This window comes from Sceloporus undulatus, chromosome 1, assembly GCF_019175285.1.
Source record: "Sceloporus undulatus isolate JIND9_A2432 ecotype Alabama chromosome 1, SceUnd_v1.1, whole genome shotgun sequence".
Taxonomy (NCBI): domain Eukaryota; kingdom Metazoa; phylum Chordata; class Lepidosauria; order Squamata; family Phrynosomatidae; genus Sceloporus; species Sceloporus undulatus.
In genome coordinates this window covers 43,336,910-43,348,133 of record NC_056522.1, presented here as the reverse complement: position 1 = coordinate 43,348,133, position 11,224 = coordinate 43,336,910, and positions in this window count along the sequence as shown.

The window sequence follows — 11,224 nt, the reverse complement described above, 5'->3', positions numbered from 1 at the left end:
ACCTATCCCATAGTTCCTCTGGAAAGAGCTTGGGTTTCCTACTAAATTCGGAGGGAAAATGTATATAAGGCTGACAGCGCTTATGACGTTTGATCGTTTAAGCGCCTTGATTGGTTCATTTAAAAAAAAACCCGCCAAAAATAAATCGAATCAGAAACGGTCACAGAGATGGAAACGATGTCACAGATAAATCGATTCCGATTAATGCGGGTTAACGTTACGTCATTCTGACGTAGTATTGATTGACAACTCCAAATAAGGTATGGAGGAGAAGAATCGCTTTATTTAAACACCGATTTCATGCCAAGTGAGAACGCTTACTGAACGCTTGCAGGTAAAAAATCCGAATTAAACAAGCAGATGGGAACGATGAATAAAGCGATTCTGAAAGCGGGATAACAACTGTGTTATTTTAATTCGATTTTATTAAAAACGTTTTATTTTAATTCGTATCAAATCCTAAGTGGGAACAAGCTCTCAGATGGTTTGGTGGGAAGAGAGGGAGAGAGTGGGTGGATGATTATTTACAACATTGTTGTTGTATTTCTCACTCAGCCCTCTCTGGAAGCTCAAAACATTAACCAGCAGTTCAAACATTAACTGGCAGAGATGATGGTTTCTTCCCATGGGATGCTACTACTGTAGTTTTATTACAACACTCACTTGTTTGAATTTTATTTCTAAAAGGAATTGAAGGGAAAATGGAAATATGGGCTATTTGCTTAACATCTCTCCTGGCAGAAAGTATGATTATAGCAGATATGACTAAACGTACAAAAAAACCAAAAATTGGGTAAGAATAATCAGTATGGTTTCTCTGAAGAAAGTTCTTTCTCATTATATCTTTAGAGTAATCTCAGAATAACCACAACTAGGACAGGGATAAACTGAGCATGAATCATCCTGGATTACATGGTTGAATATGCAAATCACTATAGTCCTGTTTGTATTCATTTCTGGCTGAAGATAATTTAAGAATACATTCAATGGCACCAGTTCCCCCAAAGGTCCTTGGGCACTCCGCTACTGATATTAGGGCTCATAGAATCTTAGGCGCGTTACAGACCACCTGAAAGTGGCAGTCTCCCACCGCCTCCATTTCCGCTGCCAGGAAACTGCAGCCTCCAAACGAGGAGGCTTCCCGGCGGCGGAAAAAGAAGCTGCAAAAAGCGGCTTCTTTTCACGCCGCGCTTGTGATGTATGAGCGCGCAAATGGCGCACTCGTGATGTCACAAGGCAAGGGCGACGTGATGATGCTAAGCACGTAAAAATGGCGGCGCCCATGTGTATAGGGTTTTGTTATCCATGGCGGATCTTGGAACCAAACCCCAGCGTATAACAATGGTCCATTGTACTTTTATTGATGCAGCCTAAAATTGCATTGGCCTTTTTAGCTGCTGCATTGCACTGTTGACTCATGTTCAACTTGTAGTCTACTTTTACATTTCCAGAATGTAAAAAGCGGTGCAATTTTGCTCACTTTCTGCATGGGTTAATGTTGCGTTAATTCTCAATTAGCCCAGCATGTCTGAAAACAATCCCACTTTTGCGGGATATTACCTGATTTAAATCCTGTTTATGCCTCCCATGTGATAAGGTCTATGTTTTTCTTTTATTGCCTTCACATTAACTAACCCTCCGAGATAGGTTCACTTCTCATGTCCATATAGATATTGATGTCCTGATGCCATCAGAGTGCCATGAATCTGTAATTACAAATTTAAAAATGTATATGTATGTGTGTGTTTATGTTGTCTACACTGCTACAGAAAAATAGCTATATAGTAGGCCCTCCATATTTGTGGGCTAGCCATCCACCGATTGCAGCATCCGTGCATGGCTCTGCCCCATTATTGTCAATGGAGGCGCATCCATTTAGCTGTGCTGATATGGCCATGTGCATATTGGCAATAATGGGATTGGAGGTCCCACAATTTTTAATATCTACATGGGAGTCCAGAATTGAACCGCTGCTGATAAAGAGGGTCAGCTGTAATACTAATGTTCATATCTGCAATGTAATGCATGCAGTTCTCTGATCAGATATTCAAATCTGGGTTTCCTTCTGTGTTTTCAACTTTCTGGCTACTGCCAGCACCACAGACTAATCTTTGAAGAAAGAATAAGTGGTTTCAAATATTTTGATACCGGCTATGAAAAACAAGATTTTTTCCTCCTACAAAAGGCAACTAGAGTGACAGGTGAATCTTTCTTGAACACCATTGGAACTGTAGTTCAAGGCAGGAGGCTAGCCTAGAGCACACATGGCTTTCTCAACACTTTGCTGCTGGCCTCCTCATTTACTACTTGAGCATTAACGGTATGTGAGGGTGCAAACTAAGAGGGGGTGACACCAAAATGGCAAGTGAACAATCTGTTGCTATTACTGAGGGGAGGTTGCAGTGATCCTGAGACAAACATATCACAGGGTTTTCTTGGCAATATTTGTTCAGTGATGGGTGGCCTTTGTCTTTCTCTGAGGCTGAGAGAGTGTGACTTGCTCAAGGTTATGAGTAAGAACTCAAGCCCTGGGTCCAAAACACAGAGATAATCCAGTTTGAGACCACTGCTCTGACTCAGTGCTAGGGCATCCTGGGAATTGCAGTTTATTGTGGAACCAGAGCTCTCTGACAGAGAAGGCTAAAGGTCTCACAAAATGACACCACACAGAAATCCCTACTATTGAGCCAGGGCAGTTAAAGTCACAATCCCATGATCAGACCACCACACTTGCTTGGCTTTCTTCTACACAGTACTTTCCTTATTTTGAGCTTTTTAAAAGCATTTATTTTTCTGACTGTGCTTGTCATGTTTCACAGCCAGGCATTTGAGTGCTGCAGGAGATGCTTTTGAAGCCTGGACATGCTAATCTGTTCACTCCCTTTTGTTCAGTTTTAAATTGTAAGATGCTAATTTGCTGCCATCTCAGTTTTCAATTGTCTGTTCTCCTGAAGACAGTTCCTTCAGTTCTGTGATGTTCTGCTGCCAAAAATTGCTGAAGCACAACTGCTGCCAATTTAACATTATTTTGTACCAACAGGAAATTTAAAACAATTGTTTGCATAGTTTGTTGCTGAGTCAGGAAGACCTTGGAGCTAACCTTGGCTTGTTCTGCAAAGAGTGCTTTAATATTCTATGCTGCATACCTGAATAATATTTAAGAGCCATCTGTCTTTCTTCTATACATGTGCCCATATGGATCAGTTTAACACCAAAGTGTGCTGCTGAATAGCTTATAGGCTTCAGGTAACCTATACCTGACTGTGTATAGCTCCTTTTTACATCTTTTAATGTCCACCATTTCTTTCTTATCTTCTGTTTAGCTGTAGGCAGTCGGAGAATAGTGAAAGAGGGTTGAGAAACAGAGATTCAGTATGCAGCATGTTAAAAAATCATAGATCTATACACTTGATCACCAAACTGGATATCATAAGAAAAATGGAGGCTGGAGAAAGAAAATGTCATCTCTGGATGCATTTGGGAAGAAGCCTTCTTGTAATCTGTAGAGGGGTCAAATACTTTTGTCTACCTATGCAAGGCTTACCTGACCTGGTTGCTTCATTTCACATGGGCATATTGTTTGTTTTGAATAAAAAGTAAGGTGAAACATGTTGAACTGTTTTTCTTTTTTAAATGTGTGGTATAGGAAACTGTTTTTATTGTTTCCATATTATTTCTGCTTCGAATACCAAATTTTCTGTTAAAAAATAATGCCCAGGAACACATTGACTTTGTTAACTGAGCCATATCTGCATCCAAGTGAGACACGAGCAGAATCAGAGCGCTAACAGAGAGTTAGGAAAAAATAAAGATGGTGAGACAAGTAGTAGACACATTCATACAGTCAAATGCAATCAGAAGCAACACTACACATAAAATAGGGACTTGGAATTTGAGAAGCATGAGCCAAGGGAAGTTAGGCATAGTAAAAATGGAAACGGAATGCATGAACATAGCATCACTATGGGTGAGTGAATTAAAATGGACAGGAATGGACCACTTTGAATCAGATAACCACACAGTCTTCTACTCATGGAATGAAAAGATATGAAGAAATGGGGTGGCTTTCATACTAAGAAAAGATACAGCAAAAGCAGTCATATAATACAATGCATAATCAGATCGAATCATCTCAATAAGGCTACATGGGCAATTAATGAATATCACCATAATTCAAGTATATGCACCAACTACAGATGCCAAACAAGAAGAAATTGATAGATTCTATGAAGGAGTACAGGAAGCAATTGACAATACATCAGCATAGGATGTCAAGATGATTACTGGAGATCTGAATGCTAAAGTCGGAAGCAAAGAGGATTCAAAAACAGTAGGCATTACTAAACAGTATTGTTTAGGGAAGCGTTCCCAGGGAGTCTGTGATTGTGTCCTGGTTGTTCTGATGCTTGATCCAATATTGGATATTTGCTGTTTTAACTTGTTTCTTATGATGTTTTTAATTTGTTGTTTTAACTTTTAGATTGTACGCCATAGGCAGGCTTTTATATATTCTTGATTTTACTTGGTTTTGTACAGTGCTATGTAGATTTACGGCGCTTTATAAATAAAGCTAATAATAATAATAGGCAGATTTGGATTAGGCATAATAAATGAAGCAGGTGAGCATCTGATAGATTTTTGTGAAGCCAACAACCTATTTATTACTAACACATTTGTATCCAGCCAGAAAGAAGGTTATACACATGGATATCACCAGATGGCCAACACAAAAACTAATTATATAATTGGAAGCAAAAGATGGCGAAACTCCACACTGATGGCCAAGACAAGACGAGGCACTGATTGTTGTACAGATCATGAATTATTCATATCAAAAATAAGGATAAAACTGAAGAAGAAAACAAAACCAGTCATCATTCCAAAATATGATCTAAACAATATCTCTACTGAATTTATCAATAATGTAAGGAACAGATTTGCACTACTAAGCATAATTGACCGAGAACCAGATGAGCTTCGGTCTGAAGCCAAAGACATAATAAAAGAAGAATACAGACAGACACTTTCAATGGACAAAAAGAAGGAGAAGAAACCATGGATGACAGATAAAACATGCAATAAAGGAAAGATGAGAAGCAAAACAAAAAGGAGATAGGAACAAGCTAAGAAACATGAATGCAACAGTACAACGGCTAGTCCGTAAAGAGAAAGAAAACTACTACAATGAGTAGTGAAGAGAAACAGAAGACAACAAATAGGGGAGACCTATTCCACAAGATCAGGGAAATCAAAGGAAGGTTCAAACCAAGGACTGGTATGCTCTATGACAATAGATCCACAGCACTAATATCCCATGCAAGCAAAATATGCTCAAAATTCTACAACATAGACTCCAATGACACATGGAGAGTTTGCTTGTTCCCTCAAAGCTTTTGTGCAGATGAACAACACTCAAGTCACTGCCACACACAACCATCACATTTTCCCCTCAGCAACCTTCCTGATTTCACTATTAGCTTACACTTTGTAAACCACTTAGGGAGTGCTTAAGTGCACTGATAGGCGATATAGAAATGTACTTGCTATTGCTATTTGACCTGCACTCAGAGGTCAGCCGTCCCCTTGTACACATCTCACAAATCTGGGTCAGCTGGGAGATGTTTGAAAGTTGCTCTTAGAGCCAGATGAGTTCATGAAGAACTGGAATTGCTGCTTGCCTGGGCCATGGAAATGCTGCAGCTGTCCCTTTATCTCTAGCTCTGATCACCTGTTGGTTTCTTTCTAGCCACTACTGTCATCGGAGGCCTTGCACTTTACCTGTCACTTCTTCCAACACTGTTAAGCTGATCTTCTTGTTCCTCTTCTCCCACTCACTGGTGCCACTGCATCCCTTTGTTCACCTGTGGCTTCCTTACCTTTACTTGGGCCCCACCCCTTCTCTCTTTTGCAGCAAGGATGAACCAACTAAAAACCTATAATATTTTATAATACAGTACATAATTTTCGGTATCATTATTATTTTTTGTGTGAAAGTCAGCTCTTTTAACAATGGATACCTAAGACAATGGACAAATAATGGTACTACCAAGAAAGACAAATAAAGATAACTACTGAAATTTTTAAATGACTGTCAAAAACAGTAAACAAATAATGATAGATTGGAAAAAGACAAAAACATATGCAACATAGGACCTCTGGGTCCCAGTAATTTGTACCTACTTCTCCCTGCTTTTTGTCATCCCTGGCCTTCTGATATCAGAATAGATAGACTATCTTAGAAGGCACTGGTTTCTCCTTCTGGGGTGCTCATCTTCTGAGAATGCTATGTACACCTTTTATTTCAGTGTAGTTTTAAAAATTGTCTTTTTGAGAAAATACCTTAAACAAATACGCGGGACATCCGCTCCAGACCCCCCCCCCCCGGTGTATAAGGGAAATACCGCAGGACCTCAAATCCCATTTATTTTTATGACAGTGCACTCCCACAAGCATGAGGACTGGGGCTCACCATCTGTGTCACTTTGAGTCCATGTATGGCAGGCCCACGTATGGTGCGGGGGTGCTGTATACACACACCTTTGAGAGCAAGAGGTCTCGGAGACATGAACTAGGATAAAAGTAGGGCCCAGATTATGAGTAGGGGCACATGGTTAGCCCAATACGTATGTTTAAGAGTTTGATATAGACACAAGTAAATTTGGGCAAGTTATGTGGGATTGACCAAGCTTTCCTTAAACAATTTGCCTTTGGATAAACTAACCATTTCTACTCTCACCCATCCATTTTGGCCTCTATTTCCCTGTATCTTTGGCACTGCTCAAAATGATTTGGTAGATGGAAAAGACAGAGGAGTACCAGTGATAGAAGAAGCCTGCCGTACCTTGAACACCATGACCCAAAAAGTTAATTTGATAATCATTAACAAAAGCTCAGTTCCCTTGACAAGTTGTAATGAACACCAAAATTTCCATCTCTTGTCAGATATGACCAAGCAGAATATCCATCATTACTTGGGAATTAATTATAATCTCTTCTTAGCCCTTTCTATTGCCTCTAGGTGGTGCTTGTGTGTCAATTTTTATTTTTTAATTGTTACTATTAGAAACGCCAAAGCATGAACATAGATGTCTGAGGCAGCTTGACCTCTCTGTACATGGACCTTTTACTTATGGGCATAGAAGCCTGCATTGCCAAACCATACACACCACTGCGTTTGAAGTGATGTTTGCCCAATTAGTTTGCTGAATATGGGGCTACAAAATCACCTTGTGTACTGAGAAAATATCTTGTGTGAAGAGGACAGGAGAGCAGTAGGTTTATCTTTAAAATAAAACACAGTAGTAATGCCATTGAATTAAATTATATTTTCTGAATGTAGATCTTGACAAGGTATTTCAACCAGTGTCTTGGGAAAACTTGAAAAATTTACAAGCTGAAACATGTCCAGAGTAGGGTGACCCTACAATGGATGCAAGCTACAGGAGAGATTCCACCTCAACATTAGGAGGAACTTCCTGACAGTAAGGGCTGTTCGACAGTGGAACACACTCCCTCAGAGTATGGTGGGGTCTCCTTCCTTAGAGATCTTTAAACAGAAGCTGGATGGCCATCTGTCGGGGGTGCTTTGAGATTTCCTGCATGGCAGGGGGTTGGACTGGATGACCCTTGTGATCTCTTCCAACTCTACAATTCTATGATTCTATGACCCCAAATGATCTAAATCTGGAAACCAAATCTTACAAGGAATGGTTTAGGGAGTTGGATATGTTAGCGAGGAGAATTCTGAGAAGTGTCATGATAGCTATCTTTAAATATCTGAAGGGATGGCTTGTAGAAAATGGTTCAAACTTGTTTTCTGGTGCTTCGGAGACTAGAAGAACATGAACCAATGGATTCAGATTACAAGAAAAGAGATTCCACAGGAACGTCTCTAGTGTAAGAACTGTTCAAGAGAATGGACAGTCTGTGGACTCTCCTTCTTGGAAGTCTTTATTCAGGGATGCGCATCTTTCATAAGTGTTTTAGGTGTGTATTCCTACACAGCAGAGGATTGTATTAGATGGTCCTTGTAGTCCCATCCAACTCTTACGATGTGATAATTCTATGATTAAATGATGGACTACAGTAGATCTTAAGATAAACGTTAGAGCATTGGGCTATGACAGAAGAAAACAGTGTTAAAATTCTCACCCTGCAACAACACTGGATGGCCTTGTCCCAGTTACTCTTTCTTTCCACATAGCCAACCTCAGGTTAAAATGGGAAAAGGAGAGGGAGACCGAACTTTGTAGAATGTCCTGAACTGCTTACAGAGATATTCATAAACATTCCAAATTCACAAGGGAGGAAGATATACTGTATATACTTGACCATAAGTCAACCTCATGTATAAGTCGAGGGCAAGTTTTGGGGCCAAAATGATGGATTTTGCTATGACCCATTGATAAGTCGAGGGTAAAATTTAGGGACATATAGTAAAGAATAGAAAGGATGAAGCAAAGCAAAACAAAGTCAAAGAACTTATAAAATCCCAGCAGACATACATAACTCTGTGTGCTTACTCTTAAGATTGGATGGATGAGAGAGTAGAGGGGGGGTCAGTGCTTCACATATTATACTCTTGGTTTTCATCAGGAGATGGTGCCTTCTTTTAAATAAGAGTTAAGATACAATACTTAAATTGACTCATGGATAAGTCGAGTCAGGTTTTTTGGGTCAATTTTTTTAAACCTAAATTTCTAGACTTATACATGAGTATATACAGTAAGTCTGTCTGTAATTCAGTTTCAGTGTGGGAAAGGAAATCTGCCTGTTTGGCTTGGTTTAAAATAGCACACAATTCCTAGGGACAGGAATAGTGTAGTAGGCTGATGATTGGAAAGTGGCCTGGGAGATATGGAAGTGTAGGCTGCATTTATACTGCAGAATTAATGCTGTTTGACACTGCTTAACTGCCCTGGCTAAGTGCTATGGAATTCTGAGATCTGTAGTTTTGTGAGATATTTAGCCTTCTTGGTCAAAGAGTTCTGATGCCACAATAAATTGCAGACCCTCAGATTCCATAGCACTGAGCCATGGCAGTTAAAATGGTATCAAACTGCATTAATTCTACAGTGTGGCAGCGGCCTAAAGGGGCAGAGAGCCCAGAGGCAAGGAGATGGAGAGAACAGAATACAGAGTAAGTCACAGGCTGAAAAACAAGAGCCCATGGGAGAGATACATGAAAGTGAGGTTGTTCTTGTGTCCCTTCATTTCCAACTTATGTTGACCTCGTCATGGGATTTTCTTGGCAAGATTTGTTTAGAAGAGGTTGGTCTTTGCCTTCCTCTGTCCAGTGTCATCCAGTGAGTTTCCTTGGCTGTGCAAGGACTCAAATACCAGACTCCAGAGTTGTAGTCCAATACTCAAACCATCATACCATGCTGGCTCTTGAAAGCGAGTACAAACTGAATTCTCATTTAGTTGTTCAGTTATTCAAACTTATTTTAATTAACCTGCCAGTTCTTTGGTTACAGGCTTCTAGTAAAAACACTTTGTTAAGATAAAAATTACACTCTCATTCCAATGTACATGGAATTGAAAGATGTATTTATTTTCTGTTTAAACCTTTTTAAGGTGGAAGCTGGTGAGTGCTGCAGTATTTATACTAGCAATTTCTACATCAGGTCCTGCTTAAATTCATTTCAAATAACAAATGTTCTGCTTTGGCCAAGTAAACAGGCCTGTGATTTGCAGAATATTTGATCTCTAAATTCAGGTGTTGAACCTATCAGGGCGGGAAGAGAAAAGAGCTTTTAATACGAAGAAACCGCCCATGAGATAATGCCACATGACAAAATTCAATAAAGCTAGCCAGCTGTACAAAGGATATAAACAGCAGAGAGAGCACAAATGATTTGGACAGAGTGGTCCACCTGGGCCCTATTCAGAGTAATGAAGTCTGTATGCTTAGTGACAAAAATGAACAAATCTGGATGAGTAGGACTGCTTTAGATATTTTGGAAAATAAATGCTTAGACATAGGTAGAAGTTCTTCACCAGTACTCCTGGTTGTTCTCATATAGGATGTGAAAAGGCATAGCCTGCATCTACATAGCAGAATTAATGCAGTTTGACACTGCTTTAATTGCCATAGGTCAATGCTATGGATTTCTAGGATTTGTAGTTTTCTGAGATACTTAGCCTTCTCTCTCAGAGAGCTCTGGTTAAAATAGTGTCAAACTGCATTAATTCTGTAGTGTGGAAACAGCCTCAAGGACCAGCTTTTCCCCTTCCTTCCTCCCTCCTTTCTATCAGGGTGCTCCCCTTTCAGAACTTTTACGAAAGCTCTCTCCTAAGACAGCTTTACTGGTGACTAGCTTGAAAAAGATACTTTTTGTATTACATATTGGCTGTGAAATTTGCAGAGCTGTAATCCAAAAAACAACTTTTCCAAGCTTTGCTTTGTTGCAATTGCCATTCTCTTCTCCTGGAGGTGTCAGCCATGTTCCCTCTGTATCCATTGAAAATACTCACAACCGGTATTTATTTATTGTTTAAGATGTTTTAGACTCCTTTGTAACTGATCTATTGTTCACAAAGCCTTAGTTCCAGAACATTCTCTTAAAAAAAAAGAACTCTTTGTTTGGGGACCTGGACAGTTCTGTTATATTTTCCTGTTGTATAAGAGATGGGTACTATGGTTACAGCACTTCCAAGTATTTGAGGGAAAAGTTAATTGTGTGAGTCAGTCCTTAAGAGCATTGCAGGATCATCGAGGCAAGGCTGTTTGATAGAGAATTCATACACTTGTTTTGTTTTGTTTTTACTATGGACTGCAAGTGTTGCATTTTTCATAACAAATAGTTGAAACAGAATTTGGGTCCAAGTATCTGAATAAGGTACATTTGGTCATTTCAGCTGAAGATTCAGATTTTCCAGGTTATTCACCTAGTTCTAGGCTGCATTCTCAGAATCAAAATATCCCATGTCTCTGATAGCAGCTGGTTGGCTTTTGCTTCCATATGGACTGAATTAAAATCATGAATCTGAACCTTCAGACAACTCTGAAGTTGAGACATTGTCTTTTCCAACAATGTGGAGGAGACAGAAGGAAGAAAAGCCTAGCACCCTGATTTTCTTCAGTGCAGAGGCAATGAGGTCAGTTGGGGCAGTAAAGCTGGGCAGAATAATTAACTAGCAATGTTACTACTTTTTAAGAGCACAACTCCCCAAATATGCCTTAAAACTAAGTAACCTTTTCAAACTGAGATAATTATGAGCT